Genomic DNA, 18765 nt, shown 5'->3' on the forward strand with positions numbered 1-18765 from the left:
AAGCTTACACATGTGGAATGAAGCACACCAACACCAAAAAAAGCCAAACAATCAGCAAGGGAAGCAAACAGACTTGGACTAGCCACAAAAAAAAGGTGTCTGCACATTTTAATTAGCCTCAAGTGATTTGTCAACTAGACAGCCAAAGTGACCCGTGAGGTCATGCGTGGCTCTCTAAAGAGGGTGTTACTGCTATTAGTCTATCTCAAGAAGTGTGGCAACATTCCCTGTACTGCATCCAAGAGAGAAATCACTGGTCTGCATTGCAAAAATATACCGCAAAGAATAAGAACAAAGGGAAATGTGGCACGTCTTTATGATCAGACAGCTATGTTAATGTGAGGTCTCCAGCATGCATTGTTAAGCCAGGTCAGCAGTATAACTACCACGGGGGCACATGCCAACCTATAGATCACTCAGTGTGGCATTTAAGAGTGTGTCATTGCATTCCCTGTGCCAACTGTGCTCACACCGCACTGTCCTTGAGACCCTATTGACAGTGCGGCTCTTAAGGGTATTTTTATCCGTAGAACAGCACATAGCACCAGGTGGAGTCTTTGCAAACAAAAACAAGGTCACTAGCATTAGCAACTGAATATACAGTCGCCGACAGCCGGCTTGGTCCCAACAGTATGGTTACAGCCGTCAGATAAATTCTCAAAATATATCCAACAATGTAAATACTGAATGATACACTTCATAATGGTGTCAACAAACCTATTTTTGTATGCTTGAGGCAGGCTATATCTGAACCGTTTATTGATCTGGTGACATTTAATATTTCCTCAATGCTGTCCCCAGTGTGCATATCGGATGCTAAACAACAGCTTAAATTGCCATTTGTAATAACCCGACATGAACGCATATAGTCAAACGCAGCTCAGAAAGAGGAAAGCTGGAAGCATGTGAATGGGCTTAGCATCATGTCTTTAACTGGCAGCTCTAATCCTATAAGAACAAAAGCAGAGAGTCGCATCAAGCGCATAAAAAAGACAGACACACTCCAGACACCACTGCTGCCTTAGAGGCAGACTGTCATGACTTCAGCTTTAAAGTGGCAAAATTGCTCAGTTTGGAGAGGTCTAATGATACATGTTCACTGGTGTGGATAAAATCCACTCAAAACGACCAAAACAGCAGAGGTCTGTTTTGGAGGCGTATCCACAAAATATACAGCAAGTACAGTTCAAGGGGCTCTATAGCTGTAGAAAGGTTTTGGTTAGCATGTCTGTTCAAATTAAATGAAACAACGAAAGTGTGCTGACTCCATTCTGCATTAAATGTAGCACTATGTAGCTTTGTGATTTCAGCGCTTAACAACAAAACTCTAACATTAGCTCAACATTTATGACAGACATTGCAACCTTTGCTTGAAGGCCTGCTGGCTATGAATTAATCTCTCATTCAAAAATTCACAATCATGCTTCACTCATTCAATGCCAGTAAAACTGTGCTGTGGAGAGCTTAATCATTGAGGGTGCATTTATGCTAACTGCTAATTAGATGTGGGCTCCAATGACAGTACCACAAAAAAAATTAGAAGTTACAAAGACCTTTCGCTGTTTGTCATTCATGAATATTTACAGACTGCTAGCCATCACATATCAACTGACTATATTTGGCCAAAAGCAAAATGCAAGAGCTCAACCAATATGGGTTTTTCAAATCTTGATGCTAGTGTCTAGGCAGTCTGACGATACTATCTAAGCCCTCCTATCTAAGCTGATATGTACCTACAGTACTTCTGTTGTCATAAAACAAATAAACTCAAAAACATGTCAGTTCAATGTTTGCCATCTTAACTGTTTGTGTTTTTTTAGCATTAATTAAGATTCTGTTAATATAACAATTTTAATAATTTTAAGACTTGTTGGTGCCCCACAGGAAGTTTGCTGAGGCCCCCTATTGGGCCCCACCCCTCTTGTTGATAACCACTAGTTTAAAAATTACATTTTAAAATCATTTGCCAAAATTAGCAGTTTTTAAGTAAAATTATAAAAGAAACATATTTTTTCAAAGGAAAAAAAACAGAGTGGGAGTTGAGTGGGAGTCAAAAAGAAGATTTTTTAAAATCCTTTTCGCACATTGCATCCAATTTCATACAGAAATACCCTTAAACTCACACTGTCCTCATCTGTGTCACAATGTGTAATTCACAGGGGAATAAACACACCGGCCTTGTCAGTCTATGTGAAAGTAAATCAGCAGGAGGCCAGCTGACAGACCAGCTTTTCTGTATAACATGTGATTAAACTGGAGGTGCTTTTGCAGCAGTCTACAGGCATTTATTCTGACAGCCAAGCAGCTGGCACACTGACACATCACATGCTGAAACTGATCTGGGTTGCATCCAACCCCTTAAATGGGGTGTACATATACCACTAGGATGTGTTTCTTTTGAAAGCATGCACTAATGATTGAAAGGAAATGGGGAAGCTGAATTAAATATCTCGCGATGGCCAATTAGAGAGACAAAAACAGGAAGTGATGACAAGGCAGACGATGCTGGGTCTCGGTTCTGCTCTAACACCTCCTGCTGTCGAGTCAACACCTTTCGAGCTGCGTTTGTTCACGCGCCGTTAGTGCAGCGCTAGCGACTGGAGCCCCTGGTCCTGCCAGAGGCTGCATTATTCATGTTGCAAATACGTGTGAATAATTAACAGAGTCTGTCCACTTTGCTGCTGTTGAGTCAAGAGTCGTTCTGAGACACTGCTGAAGCAGCTACCATGTCTGGACGCTATGTCTGCTATTCCGAGATCCCTTACTATTGTACGTACGGCTGTGATGAGCAGAGATGCATGCTCAGGATTCATGTCTGTCTTATGCTGACACACTAGCAATATTCATAAGGATGAAGCTGCAAGCGAAGAAATGGAATAAGTGTCTCGAATTTGAAACCTTAGTGAACTTATCAACCTGCCTCTGTAATATGACACATGAACGACAGGCGAATCGGCTCTGCAGACATTTTTTTTTTTAACCAGTGCATATGTGGCTGTTAGAGGGCAGGACTGATTTATGTTACCCATACTGTATATGTGAAAGCAACAAAGAAACATGGATTAAAAAAAGTCCAGATAAACTTGTTTTAATGGTTTAACAAGAAATGAATGCATTATACAGAGATAAATTGGTGTACAAGTCACAGCAGGCTGCTTCAAAACACGAGCGAGTCAAAGATTGTTTTGTGAATCTTTTTGTGTGACTAAAAAGAACCAGTTCATAAGATTAGTTCAAATCAGACATCACAGCTCCAACAGTGTCCATTACTGGATGCAGAGAGTGCAATACAACTGAAATGAACAAAATATAATCTGACGAATCCACACATAGATACACCAGTGTTGTTTTTGTATTAATTATATACTAGTATAGTTTTAATAAGATTTTGAAATCTTTTTTAACTGAATTTGAATTATAAATGTTTTATTTTAATTATTTATAGATTTTCATTTAAAAATTTTAACAAGCTTGCAACATGCTTTTTATTATTAGTTTTTTTTTTTTTGAAATTTCTAAATAATTTTATTTTTAGTGTTTGATTTATTTCAGTTAATACTTTTAGTACTTAAAGTTATTTCAGTTAGTTGCAAAGGCAACATTTAATCTAATATTTACATTTATATTTCAGCTTCATTTGAATAATCAAAAACTTTTTTTAATAGTTGGGATGATTCACTGATTCTCGCTAACAACAACTATATTTTAAACTATATTTTAAACTGTTCTTTTATTCACATTTGCAGCCATTTTATTCCCTGACATAGCGCAAAACATACCATTCGTGTATTATTAACAATCATATCTTTTGGTTTGTGGCCATAAAGTTTCAAAGAAGATACAATTTTAAGTATCTTTCACTAAACAAAGCATAATTCATAATTAAAGCATAATTTACTGGATCATCCAAAAATATGCACTCAGAGATGGATATCAAAGGGGTCATATAATGCGATTTAAAGTTTTCCTTTCTCTTTGGAGTGTTACAAGCTGATTGTGCATAGATACGATCCCTGAAGTTGCAAAGACTAAAGTCTCAAAACCAAAGAGATATTCTTTATCAAAGTTAAGACTCTGCCACGCCCCCCTAAAATGTCTCGTTCTAACACGCCCCCACATATCTACCTCACTATGTGGAAATATTTGCGTAATGCCGCCCAAATGTTCACGCAAAGAAAGGTGGCGTGGTTTCAGTAACCGCCGTTAGTGTTGAACCAGCCATGTCAGGGAGACACTGTGTTTCAGTGCAAAAGCAAAAGCACTTGGGTATGACATAGGTATTACAACGAGAAGGTGATTTATGAGGACATTTTGAGTGTCCCTGTAATTTAAAAGGCTTATAAATCATTCAGAATGAGTTTTTTTGAAAATCTAAAAATGCACAAAGTCTCCTGTGAGGGGTAGGTTTATGTGTAGGGTTGGTGTAGGACAATAGAAAATATGATTGAACAGTATAAAAACCGTTACGCCTATGAAGAGTCCTCACAAACCATAAAAACCAACGTGTGTGGGTGTGTGTGTGTGTGTGTGTGTGCGCGTGTGTGTGAGAGAGAGAGACACAGGGTCACATCACAGTGGAGTCAGCGGTCTTAACCGTGGCTTGTGTAATGCAAACATATACCAGCTTCATCACTGTGTCTGTCACGCGACTCTGTTCCCCTTTCGGTCTTGAACTGATGGTAAAACTAATGACATTATTTACTGTCTTTACATTTATTTTGAAAGCTGAAGCTCGCGATTATGGTAAGGGGCGTTACATTTCCGACGAGTGCTTGCGGTGTTCGGCCAATCACAATGCACTGGGTCAGCTGGCCAATCAGAGCAGACTGCGCTTGTCAGAAGGAGGGACTTTGTAGAAATCAAAGCGTTTGAGAGAGGCGGGGCCTAGAGGACCTACAATAATGTACACTATTTGAAAAATAATGTGTTTTTTGAACATTAAAGCATGTCAACATATTCTGTTACACCAAATACACAAAATAATGATCTTTAAAAAAGCATCATATGACCCCTTTAAAACCATTTGTTGTTGAATTGTTAAAAAAAAAAGAAAGTATTCCTCTGTCAGTAAACTACCAAAACAACATCAAACTTTGACAGAACAGCAAAGAAATTGTCTCATTAACGGGCCAGACATCTGTGAGCATCACCATCATCACACAGCAGAACATACGCGTTAAATCATGCAGAACAAGGAGGCGGCAGCCAGAGAGGATGACGATGAGAAGATGTGCTGTTAAAACGCTTCCTTCCAAAAACAAGACTTCTTAATCCCAGCATTCTTTTAAACTACATCAATGACTAGCTGCCTTCATTATTATTTCACTGTTTCCAGGAGCTTTGCTAGCTCAGATGAAGTGAGAAAGATGAACAGAAGAATTCAAATGAGGAGATTTTAATATATGTCATGCATGAGAGAAAGAACAGAGTTTGCACACAAACCTGATATAGAAAGTGGAAAGTTTCAAAAAAACTGTACACGTCACATTGGTAACACTTTATTTTATGAACCAATTCTCACTATTAACTAGTTGCTTATTAGCATGCATATTACTAGCATCTTGTCTGTTTATTAATACTTATAAAGCACATGTTGATGCCTTATTCTGCATGACCATGTTCTAGATCCCTTAATCCTACTCCATACCTAAACTTAACGACTAATTTACTAACTATTAATAAGCAACAAATTAGGAGTTTGTTCATGGAAAACTCTTCTAGCGTTCCCTTTTCGAAAGTGTTACCATCACGGTCTGACATGTTAGAGAACTTCAGCTTTATTCTGTGTTTGTGCAATCACTGAATGACAGTTAATAAAATCTCATGACAATAAAAATGTCATGTGGTCAAATCTATGTCTACTAAAGCGGACGTTTATTTTTCTGCTGCAATACAAGAACTGAACTGATGCTGGAAAACTTGTGACCAGATCACATTAGACAGACATTATATGTGCCCTTTCATCAATGATAAGGCACTGTAATACAAAGCGAGATCTTTCCCTATGGCCCGAAACCACAAATCACCTTGAAACCACATTGATAGATGGTCCTACATAACAGTTCAAACAATGAGGCCTCTAAAAACCAACACTCAACCACACCACAGCACTGGGATTAACGCCAAACATCCAGGCAATTGGTGGCTGACTAAATACTTTTTTGCCCCACTGTACATGCTCTGTCAGCGTCAAACAACTCAAAAATTTCTATTCCTACCCCTGTCGTATTATATAATGGTGTTCAAAGATTTATCTTGGCAAGATCTGCTCGAGAAGAGAGGAGAGTTAAAGAACATTTTTGAACTTCTTAAAGGGACAGTTCACCCAAAAAAAAGAAAACCACCCTATTGTTGTTTTTAAACCATGTTATTTTCTGTCTTAATAGTACATTTAATTTATCCTAAGCTCCAAAAATGACAATAAAATACTATAAATGTACCATAAAAGCAGCCTACATGACACATGCAGTATATTCCAAGACTTCTGATAGCTTTGTTTGAGGAAAAAAAAAAAATTAAAGCTGGTTTTCAGTGACAGTGTTCCTCACCCAAAGCTATTGTATGACTTCAGAAGATCTGGAATATAGTGAGATATATAGACTTATTTCATTACTGTTTTTTTTCTCTTTGATAGTATGTCACCATCCACTTAGACAACAGAAGTTCTGACATTCTGGCTAATGAAGTAAAATGATTATAGTGTTATTTATATCATTCAGTATGCATTCATATTTTGAATATTTTGATTTTATTTTTATATTTCAGTTTTTATTTTAATTTTAGTAATTTTGAGTATTTTCTATTTAATATTTTTTACTTAGATTTTTTTTATTTATTTCAGTTTTAGTACTTCAACTTCAACTTTATTTTCTGAATAGAACATTACTTGTTTTTTTTACATTTTGAATCTTATATTTATATTTTATTCAATTAATGAAAACAATTTTCAATAATTGTAGTTATTGTTAGTTAACAACACTGGGGAAAAAAAGGTCAGACATATGCAAAAAAAAGTGACCCTAAAGAATAAGATTCTGCACAAAATAATGCACTACTTAAGGTGGAAGGGTTCTGTAAGGTCCTTTGTTTCAGACACATCATTGCTGGGCTCTTCTGACACAACTTCATCAACAAATAGCAGATGGGCTAATTGGATAAAACGGGCTTGAGATACGGAAGGGCACGCTGTTCTTTCTCTCCCCCGACAATTAAATGAACAGTCACCGATGCTGACACAGGCGGAACAACATAACTCGGCTGAGTTCTGATGATGTAGCACATCCCGGGCAGCGGAGGGGGAGCGAGTCTTAGTTAAAAGCCAAGGGCTTCGTACAGTGTTGTGTCTGCAGCCCATTTCCGAGCTAGTCTTTTCAGCTAAGCTCCTTTCCCCCCGCCCTGCTCCTTCACCTCTCAAAGAGAAAAAGCATCTCTACCACTACTGGCCGGTGTTTAGGCAAGTGCAGTGGATCAATTGAATTCTCTCCCTCTGTAGGGCAATTCTCTTCCAGTCATTCTAGTCCACACGGTTGCTAGGGAACTCAGAGACAAAGAGCTTCTTTTCTGAGCATTCAAAGTATTTGACTGCATATTTTAGGCCTGTGGGGTCCACAGTGCTCCTCCTCTGAACACAATGTGAGGCACAGAATATAAATTGGAGGAGAAATACTTGTGAAAGAAAACCCTGGACTAACTAAAGCATTGTGCTGCAATGTATCCTGAAAATGCAGAGCACAGATGTAGACTGGAAACACTACATTCAAACAGATCATGGTTCAAACAGATAATATGCATAGCTTGGATCAAATAACCTTGTCAAGTCTGTGAGAGAAATTTGATTATGAGGTATTATGGCTGTGTTGTTTCTGAAAACCAGCCTGTGGTTATTGTTTTCAATGGGAGGTTGTTCAGGAAAGAGAAAGAAATATTAACACACACATTTGCATGCTTTCACCTCTATGCAAGTATATTAGGACTAGTGATGCATGATTCACAAACAAATCATTCTTCTAAAATCTACACAACATATTTGAATACATAACATCATTTAGGTAAACAACGGCGTTTAGCTCAATATTTCTCATGGCATAAAAAGTAACGTAAAATAACAAAGGTATGTTTATGAATAAACTCAACTGAATAGGTTAATATGTTTTCACCAAGAGGCAACCTTCCGGTCTCTCTCTTGAAACCAACAAGGAAACTACTTAAAGGGATAGTTCACCCAAAAATGAAAATTCTGTCACTATTTACTCACCCTCATGCCGTTCCAAACCCGTAAGACTAATGTTAATCTTCAGAACACAAATTAAGATATTTTTGATGGAATCTGAGAGCTCTCTGACCCTCCCATAGACAGCAAGGGTCCTTACATGATCAAGGCCCAGAAACATAGCAAGGAGATCGGTAAAATAATCCATGTGATATCAGGGGTTCAACCGTGATTTTACAAAGCTACGAGTAGGCCTGGGCGAAAAAAAGGTATCGATATTTATCGACGGTACACCTTCTTTGATAATGATAGAAAATATGTTCGATATAGCGCACGATATAGGCACGTACTATGAGTAACGCAGACAGCACACACAAACATGAACACATGTTGAAATGAGTGCTGTGCCTGCCTGTGATGAGGAGATTGTGAATAAAGAATGATTAGTCGAATTTAAAATAAACATTTGCTTTTGAATGTTAGGTGTGCATCAGGGAGCGTCATCAGTGGTGATGATGATGTAAGTGACGTTGTTGCATTTTAATGTTTTGTTAGTCTAACCCACGAGACACGCCACTGCTGCGTTATTCATTCAAAATATTAGAGAAATATAGAAGTTCAATGCGGAGAAGATCTTGATTAGGTTAAAATCGAAACCAAGCCATTCACAGTTTACGCTTTGATTTGAACGAAAACAACATATCCGCATGCCGCAGCTGACACAAAACAGTGTACGTGTTTGGGTTCAGTGGATACTCTCCAAAATGGCACTAGGGTGACACGGAGAAGACGAATTGATGATTAAAGTCGTTATTTATTTATTTTTGAGCACAAAAAGTATTCTCGTAGCTTTGAAAAACACTGTTGAACCCCTGATGGCACATGGATTATTTTACCGATCTCCTTGCTCTGTTTCTGGACCTTGATCATGTAAGGACCCTATTTTTGGGTGAACTATCCCTTTAAACTGCAATTCATCGACAGGCTCCAAAAGGGAGTCAATACCATAGACCAGGGGTTTTCAAACTGTGGGTCGCGACCCACTTGTGGGTCACAGAGTGGAACAAGGTGGGTCGCACAAAGTCACTTGGCTGCAGCTAAATTTGCGTTTCAATGACACACACACTCACACAGTTCAGTCTAGGACTGCACGATATAGCCTACCAACATTAATTACGAATTGCAATATCCTTAGTGCGATTTTTGAATCGGAATTAAGTCTGCGATTTAAAACATGCGTTGCGTGTTTTGAAGCGTGGGCGCGCATGAGTTATAATAACAGTGAGGGTCTCAGAGCAATGTCATTATTAAAAGGCTCAATCGGTCCGCATTATTAATGAGAAAAAACTCACTCACTTCAATGCGCTGTATTCTGTATGAGATTGCATACAGCGGAAAATTCAAATGTTACAAAAACGGTTTGGTTTCAGGTAGGCTATGTTCATTAATTTCTATCGTCTGTTTGTACTCGGCACTGTTTTCGTTCGGGAAATGGTCTGTAAAAAGCATTTCACATGTACGGGGTGAGCAGGGCACAAACGCAGCGTTAATTGTAACACTACAAGATTCAAACATTTCCACATAACAAAATTTCACAATATTTCGTTGACATATCTCTATATAGAGAAAATGTGCCAAAGTTAAAAAATCTTTTGAAGATATTGCTGAACATTTAACCATTGCAAAAGTACATTTCTGACTGAAGTATTTAAAATGAGACACATCTGTTTATTATTTTTAACTTTTTCACAATTATTTTAATCTCAAAACTGTTTTAGATAGTTCTGCTTTGCTTCTTATGCTTTGCTAAAAAAGTGCTAGGTTGTGCTCCGCTCTCCCCTACACACTGAAAGACCATGAATGCATTTTCTGCGCTGGACAACAGTTTAACAACACTCCCAGCGCAGATTACAGCTCACTGGAGTGAGCCTGTTTCACGTTTTTATGGACGTTTCATATTTTAACATCTGTAAACAAAGAAATTAAAACTTAAATATTAGTAGTGAACTTTTACAGTTGTACTCTAAAATAAAATGGTTATTTTTCTTAAATACTTAATATCGGTCATATTAAACTTTTAATTAAGATTAGGCTTAATGTCAGTTGCTTTTTTTATCTCAAATATTTTGGTGGGTCGTGAAATACATTATACTTGTCTAGGTAGGTCGTGGAATGGAAAAGTTTGGGAACCCCTGCCATAGACCAACCATGGTAAAATGCCCAAATTTACAGCAGAAAAAAGTGTGTTTACAGCCTGGTACAAAAAGTGGTTTTAATCTATATAGCTAATTTTGCCCTTCATGACAACTGTGAGGGTGGTGAATTTTTTTATAATTCATTCGTTTAAATTATATTAAGTCTTAAAGTCCTGCATAATTAAGGGTGTGGCCACTTGAGTGACAGGTGGATTGCCGCTGCTGTCACCACTGTCGAGCTAGGTGGGTGTGGTTTCAGCAACCAGCTCCACCCACGTCCCGCCTCTTTGCCCATTTTCGATTATCCGAGAGTGACGCACTGTGACGTGCTGCCAAGATGGCGACGGCCGGTTCTGACCACTTTGGGCTTCAAAAATGCTCTTCAGAAACCTACGAGTGACATCACGGACACTACGTCTTTGTTTTTTTACAGTCTGGTTTTTACACCAAACCAGTTCTCAAAAGACATGTTCTTTGAAAATGGTTCTTAATATGGCAAACTGTTAAAATGTAATGGAGAACACAATGGCAATACGTTTTAATGTAAAAAAAAAAAATTCACTACATAAAAATGGTGAAAGACTCAAATAAACAGGTGAACACAACTCAGTATTGGCCAATACCTTTACAGGCAGTCTGACGAATAATTTTGAATGCACACTGACTGCATATTTTTTATGTACTTATTTATTTTTTTTAGTGTCAACTCATTGTCATGATCTGGATTAGGATATTTTGCAACCTTGTCCTATAAAGCCGTTTTCGAAGAACTGAGCAAAACAAAGGAATTATACTACGGTTGGCTATGAATATATTTTGCTGTTGTTGTTGAGAGGAGTGGTTTCCCTCATTTCCAATTGTTCACTTAATTAGTCAACACAGTGCTCACTTTCCTGTTATAGTAATACATAGTAATCGTGTAATACCACGCTGGAAGCTTGCAGTGAAGGCGTCTGAAGAACACATCATGCTATTTCAGACTGCATCCTCAGGATGTTGGCCCACAATTGAATTAAAAAAGGGAAACTGATGTCACAGTTTTCCTGGAGCTTTTTTAAGGACCTGTCTAGCTTATGGGAACAATTTAGGATATAAAAACAACGTTGATACATTCAATATGCTAATTAATCACTAACATGTAAAGAAATAGTTTGGAAATAAATTTACTGTTTCATGTTCTTCCAAACCGTATGACTTTCTCTTTAGTGGAACACCAAAAGAATAATTTTGAAGGACATTCACATTCTCTGTTCAATAAGATGAACCATATAACGAAAACACATCACAACCAGAAACTGTCAAGCTAAAAAGCTTTAAAAAAGGACAAAACAAGGACAAACAACAAATATTATAAAAGCAAAATAAATCAGTAGCTCTTGAATCTCAATTGCACTTTTGAGATTTTTAGTTGAGAAAACTACATGCATTTTCATCTGTTTCTTAGCTTTCAAATGGCTTCAGGAGAGAGTATATTGAACACAGGTATTAGTTTTATGGTGCTTTTTATCATTTTTACAATGCATTTTAGATTTTGACAGCCTCCAGTCAATGTAAGCTTTCATTGTATGGGTAAAAGGAGTATTAACATGCTGCTAATACTCTCCTTTTGTGACTCACACATATAATAACCTGCCTTGACTTCATTAATAATGTCTGTATTGGTTATATAAATGTCATTTTCACTAAAATAGCCTTTAAACTTTAATGTTTCCTACTGAACAAGTCCAAGTGGAGTACAGTAAGTAACTCCTCTACATGACAGAATAATTACAATGACGCTGATTATTTGTGACAAGCGCTGGTTGATTTCCACAGGGGTCCACTGTACTGAAACCGCACTGGTGACACAAAGCTGAGGGGGCCCACAAGAGGAGGGGTCCGTCCCAATGAAAGGCTGCCCTCTTCACTCTTACTACAATCACAAGCCGCTCTCATTAGCATAATGCAAAACGAACACTGACGCAGATTATAAAAGCTATCCATTAGACATCACTGGTGATTATGCTAATGAACAATATGTTCTTGACACAAAAGCGCAGTGTGAGGTGGACACGTCTACAATTGCGCTCGGACACCCACTATCCGGGAGCAGAGATGGCCGTCGTGTGCAGAAGCCGATAATCACAGCTGTGTAATACGATAGCGCAAGGTGATATAACAGAGCGCATGAATTAAACAAACAGCTGAAGCTAGTGCTTTAAACAATCAGTGAGCCTTTATTACTTAATCACATGCCATAAACACTCATATCAGGGATTTATCAGCTGCTACTGAATGGCTTTCAGTTCTGAGATATTAGTGGTGGACCTTGTCACTGTACGGATAATTATGAGCCGCTACTGTAAAGAAAATCTGGATTACGTACACAGCAGAGGTCTGTGACAGGGCCAACAGGAGGGCTTTTCTGTTCGCCTGTTCCTAACCTAGTTCAAAGCCTTCTACTGATCAAATACAAACAGGCCCAGTGAAGATGGGCTTAAGCTAATTGGTTTTATTAGACATAGGGGATTAGGACAAAAATAGTCACACAATAGTGCTTAGTGTGACAGGGCAAAGCTTACCAAACAAGAACTCAGACCACAAATTTAGTGTCACATTATATTTATGCTAGAAAAAAAGGTGCACAGAAGGAACCATGCAAGCAGGATGCTGCTAATACTTAGCACAAAAAGATCCATCCACTATCTGTGTAGGCCACCTTCCTGCCCTCATATATAGAGTGATTTGACAGAACGGTGGAAAAACGGATGCTAAAATGTCACCCTACACTGAGCCTGCTGCCTTTCAAATTTCTAATTTTAAGCTTCATCAAACTTCCAAATAAACCAGGGGCGTAGATTACACGTCCCCCGCACTTTTTCGGGCAAGTGTGTTTGCATAGAGGTTTTCAAGAGCTGGTGTGAATAAATATAGATTTAAATTCAAAGAGACAGGATAGTCTGTGCATGATCTGATGTTTTATTCGGACCCAGAATGAGGCGAGATGAACATCGCGGAGCGCTAAACACTCCGTGCAGTGTATGTTTCATTCATACTCGAAGCCGGAGGACGCTCTCGCGCAGAAAGTCGTACAAGGAAATTCCTAAGATGGACAAAAGCGTTCATCTAGTATTAAAACAGTTGTTTTCACAGAAAACAGAAACGTTTGGAAACATGAAGACATTAAACATACAATTGCGACAATATATGGTTTATTTGTGTTTGTCAAGTCATCTCCAGGTAATAAATACAGTATATGAACAATTCAGTGCTAATTGACATAGCATTTATTACAGTATAGAAACTATTCTGCCTTATGTGATAAATGTGTTATGTGATAAATGTGTTGATCCAAAGTACAGCAAAACAGTAAAATTTTGAAATATTTTTACTAGGCCATTTAAAATAACTACTTTCTATTCAAATATATTTTAAAATATAATTTATTGTGATTTCAAAACTAAATTTTTAGCATCATTACTCCAGTCACACGGTCCTTCAGAAATCATTCTGATATTCTGATTTGCTGCTCAAAAAACAATGTTCTTTGATGAATAGAAAGTTCAGAAGAACCGCATTTAGGCTATCTGAAATAGAAATCTTTTGTAACATTATAAATGTCTTTATAATCACTTTTGATCAATTTAAAGCATCCTTGCTAAATAAAAGTGTTCCTTTCTATAATATATTTTCCAAAAAAATAAAAATTATACTGACTCTAAGCTTTTGAATGGTATAGTGTATAATGTCACAAAAGCTTTTTATTTCACATAAATACTGATCTTAGGATCCTTCAATTCATCAAAGAATCCAGAAAAACTGTACTCAACTGTTTTAAATATTGATAATAATAATAATTAAAAAAGGTTTCTTGAGCAGCAAATCAGCATATTATAATGATTTCTGAAGGATGTGACACTGAAGACTGGAGTAATGATGCTGAAAATTCAGCTTTGATCACAGCAATCATTGAAAAATATATTCAAATAGAAAGCAGTTTTTTTAAATAGTAAAAATATTTCACAACATTACTGCTTTTGCTGTACTTTGAATCAAATAAATTCAGGCTTGGTGAGCAGAAGAGACTTCTTTATAAAACGTTAAAAATCTTACTGTTCAATAACTGTTGACTGGTAGGTTATATAGATTACAGAAATGTTATATTGTAATGTTATATATATATAAATATATAAAACATTTCTGTCCCCCTCACTTCTGAAATAATGGCTACGCCCCTGAAATAAACCATAGTGCCAGCGGTTTCAAACATATCCAAGTCCTATTTATAATGCATTAGGCTACCTATCTGAGTTAGCTAATGAGTCATTTTTACCTTTTGTGTTCCATAGACTGTTCAAAAGTTTAGGGCCAGATTTTGTAATGTTTTGAAAAAAGGTGGCTCACCAAGGCAGCATTTATTTGATAAGAAACACAGTCAAATATAGTTTAACATGTTATTTATTCCTATGATGCAAAGCTGAATTTTCAGCAGCCATTACTCCAGTCTTCAGTGTCACGTGATTCTTCAAAAATCAGTCTAATATGCTGATTTTCTGCTCATGAAACATTTCTTATTATCAATGCTGAAAACAGTCGTGCTGCTTAATATTTTTGTATAATAATTTTTTTAGGATTCTCTGATGAATGAAGTTCAAAAGAACAGCATTTATTAGAAATGGAAATCTTTTGTAACAATATGTGTTTGCTCTACTTTTGATCTATTTAATGCATCCTTCCTAAATAAAAGTATCAATTTCTTCAAAAAGAAAAAAAATCTTACTGACCCTAAACTTTTGAATGGTACAGCATAAATGTGAAATAGCCGTTCTTGCACTCATGCCAGAAAATAAAAACTAAAGCATTTGGATTTTGAGTATTTATGTGAGTCAAAATATAGACATTACTACACAGTTATGTAATATCCAGGTATGTATTTTGGACACACTGCTCACCCTTTAACAAGCCCCTATAAGCCTTAGCTAAATGCTGTAGTACTGTGTAAATGTACTGGGAAAATTATGCTTAAAAAAACCACACAAAATGATTTGTTTCCCCTTAATATCAAATATTGAGGTTAAGCAATGTGAACTACACCTAAATACAGTTCAAACTCAATTGTTTGTAAACATATTATCTTGCAAACGTAATGGCAAACTCTTGCCCTCAGGATGACAAGATCAGGCAATTATGTCCCATTAGGAAAGGTCAAAGGTGAATACTGCACACTCTATCACTGAGATCCATGTCATAAATTTCACCTCAAACTCATCTGTAACAGTTTCTGTCATCAGTGTCCATGAGGCACACAAAAGTACACATTATCTCAGCTTACAGAAATGCAGAGCAGAGCTGAAGAGAAGCTGCTCAAAACCTGGTGAGCTGAGGTGAGGCATCATTTCACCAATCTAAGATGCACCTGGGAAAAGCGTTCTGTCTAATCTGGATACTAGCAGACTGACACGAGGAACCCACCTTTAGGTACATCCCAGATTAACCCTCACCCGAGGGTCAACAAAGCTCTTCCATCCCCATGCAAGAGGGTGGAATAAAAGTCAAACCATCAGAGATTTCAGTAAGAATTAGATTATTCTGGATTAGTAAACACCACTGGTGTGTTATTATTAGTTCTTGGTACTTGTGATGACACCGAAAATGTGACTAACCACATTTCAGTCAAGCTTACAGTCACTTGAGATAGTTACCCAACACCTCCTCCAATACAGATATCAGTTCAGAATAAGACATATAATGTTCTGAATGAAGCCGTGAGTAATACACTGGCAGCATGTTAGAATGAAAAATTAGCACCCAGGTGATGGATGAAACCAGAGAAATGTTATAATAATGATTATAAATATGCATTTAATTCTTCATTTTAATAAAGCAAACATTATTTGTCAAAGTCAAAATAATTTTAAGAAATGAAGATCCTATGGGTAAATATCACAAATCCGTCAAAAACATTTCCAGGTCATATTTCACCTCAAAATAAACAGACAGAAAGAAAATTTTTATTTTGTGCAAAGGAAATTATGTCTATTTAGAACCTTTAATGTTAGTTGCATTGTGGCACTATTTTTATGGAAATTCAACATTTTCCTGCACAATTACCATTATAGTAATAGTCAATAAAATGAATATATAGGCAGCATATTAATAGAAAAAAAATTATCCAAGGTGGATTTACATTATTTTTTATTATACAATATTTGCGTATAGTGTATTTTCATGCTTATAAGAGAATCACATCACCAACTTTGCAACATGCGAACTAATCTCGCAAATTCTACTCAAATGAATTGAGATCCAGGATTCCAGCGCACTTTCAATGCAGAGCACTATTTGTATGATGCATGGAGACAACAAGGAAGCTCACTAGGTTTTGCATTAGACAATTTTTGTTTATTCGTGTACGTTTGGCTTTGAATGAATGAGGCGTCAGTCTGGGCTAAGAGAGACGCTTTTTAGGCCAGGGCATCACCTGGCTTAAATCCTTGTCATGATAAAACCTGCTGACTCTTTATAAACATGACTAGAGCTTTCTATCAGGAGACGTACTATTGTTCATAATTGAGGGGGAATACAATCCCGAGCTCATGTGTCTGAGCAGTGTACTTGCCACAAACACAGATTATATATGGGAGGAAACATTTAAAGAGTAGTGTGTAATAATAAAATGTGTGCCACTAGGTTGACTTTGATAAATAATATATGCTGCTTGCTAGGAATGCACCGAAATTTCAGCCGCTAAAAATTATCGTCCGAAAATGGCATTTTCGGTTTTCAGCAGAAAAAGAAAAACTGATGAAAATATGCCGCGCCACATCTCCCAGCAGTGTTCAGCGTGCAGGTTTCACTGTCCCTCTAGCCGTTGTCACTAGCCGCTCAGCATTCCGCTCTATGAATATGTGTTCCGCTCAATTTACTGCTCACTGGAAAGGCATAGCCCGCTTAAATAATGCGCAGACAGGAAATTTCTATGTAGCATACTTGTTCCTGTTTGCAATAGAGCTACTGTGCTGTAACATGTCAAAGCTGGTAAAATGATGCTACCCTCTCGTTCACTGGTCTGACAAAATTACTTTATATTATTTAATAAATAATTATTACAAAGCATTTTCAATTTCCGTTTTCGGCCACGTGCATCCAGAAATTTCGGTTTCGGCCCAGCATATTAATTTCAGTGCATCCCTAATGCTTGCTTAACTATTTACTTGCTTTACACACAGTATAAGGCCTGGCCGATAAAACGGTATCGATATTCATCGACGGTACACCTTCTTTGATAAAGATAGAAAAAAATTCCAATATAGCGCATGATATAAGCACGTGCTATGAGTGATGCAGACAGCACACACAAACACATGTTGAAATGAGTGCTGTGCCTGCCTGTGATGAGGAGATTGTGAACAAAGAATGAATATTAGTCGAATTTAAAATAAACATTTGCATTTGAGTGTTAGGTGTGCATCAGGGAGCGTCATCAGTGGCGCACGAGATGCAGTGATGAAGTGAATTGTTGCATTTTAATGTTTTGTTAGTCTAGCCCACGAGATGTGCCGCTGCTGTGTTATGCATTCAAAATATTAGAGAAACATTGAAGTTCAATGCGGAGAAGATCTAGATTAGTTGAAAACCAAAACCAAGCCATTCACACAGATGCATATTCAGCGCATTTTTTACAGACAAATATGACTGCTGCACTCGTGTCTCACACAAGAGATGTAGCCATGCAAAGTTAAAACAGCTTAAACATTTAGAAAACACATCACGAATTTGTGGAGGTTTATTCCTTTTCACTGCATCTCATATGTTTTTAAATGCAATCTGTGTGAATGGCACTTCGGCTCTTTGGATTAAGCAGTGCATAAATACATGATGCCGTTTTGTTCATAATTGTTTATGTAATTTACGAAATTATATTTGATTTTTATGAGTTAATTTAGATGTAATTTACGTTTTTTTTATAGAGTTACTTTCTTGCGTTGACAATTTAAATGCGCTGCATTATTTTGCTCATTGCACCCTCCTGTGGCCTCAAGAGACAAGACTAAAGTTTCCTTAAGACCTATTTAATCTGCATATAAAACATTAGAAATTAGATATTAATTAAATTTGTATTTTGTGTTTGATTGTTAAAACAAAAACATTTGTTGTTTGTCTCAATAAATTGGGTTAATTTAAAAATACAGTAGTTAAATTTAAACATTTTTTTTCTATTGCTCCTTGTTTTAAAAAAAGGTTATAAAAATGTCAATCATTATCGATACCGAACAATATGAAACAATATATCTTGATACATTTTTTAGCTATATCGCCCAGCCCTTATTTATATTTATATTTAAATATATATATATATATATATATATATATATATATATA

General features: G+C 36.9%; 1 long non-coding RNA gene across 1 annotated transcript in view; it reads left to right on the top strand.

Moving 5' to 3' along the window:
• The first annotated feature begins 3562 nt into the window (after window positions 1–3562).
• The window catches only part of LOC107594865 (uncharacterized), a 16086-nt gene continuing 883 nt past the window's right edge, over window positions 3563–18765 (top strand). The window contains exons 1-2 of the long non-coding RNA XR_001610204.1: window positions 3563–3573; window positions 5456–5461. This is a non-coding gene — a long non-coding RNA (uncharacterized lncRNA). The remainder of the gene's footprint in view (window positions 3574–5455; window positions 5462–18765) is intronic.

This window comes from Sinocyclocheilus grahami, unplaced genomic scaffold (genome assembly GCF_001515645.1).
Source record: "Sinocyclocheilus grahami isolate Dianchi unplaced genomic scaffold, SAMN03320097.WGS_v1.1 scaffold192.1, whole genome shotgun sequence".
Lineage (NCBI taxonomy): Eukaryota > Metazoa > Chordata > Actinopteri > Cypriniformes > Cyprinidae > Sinocyclocheilus > Sinocyclocheilus grahami.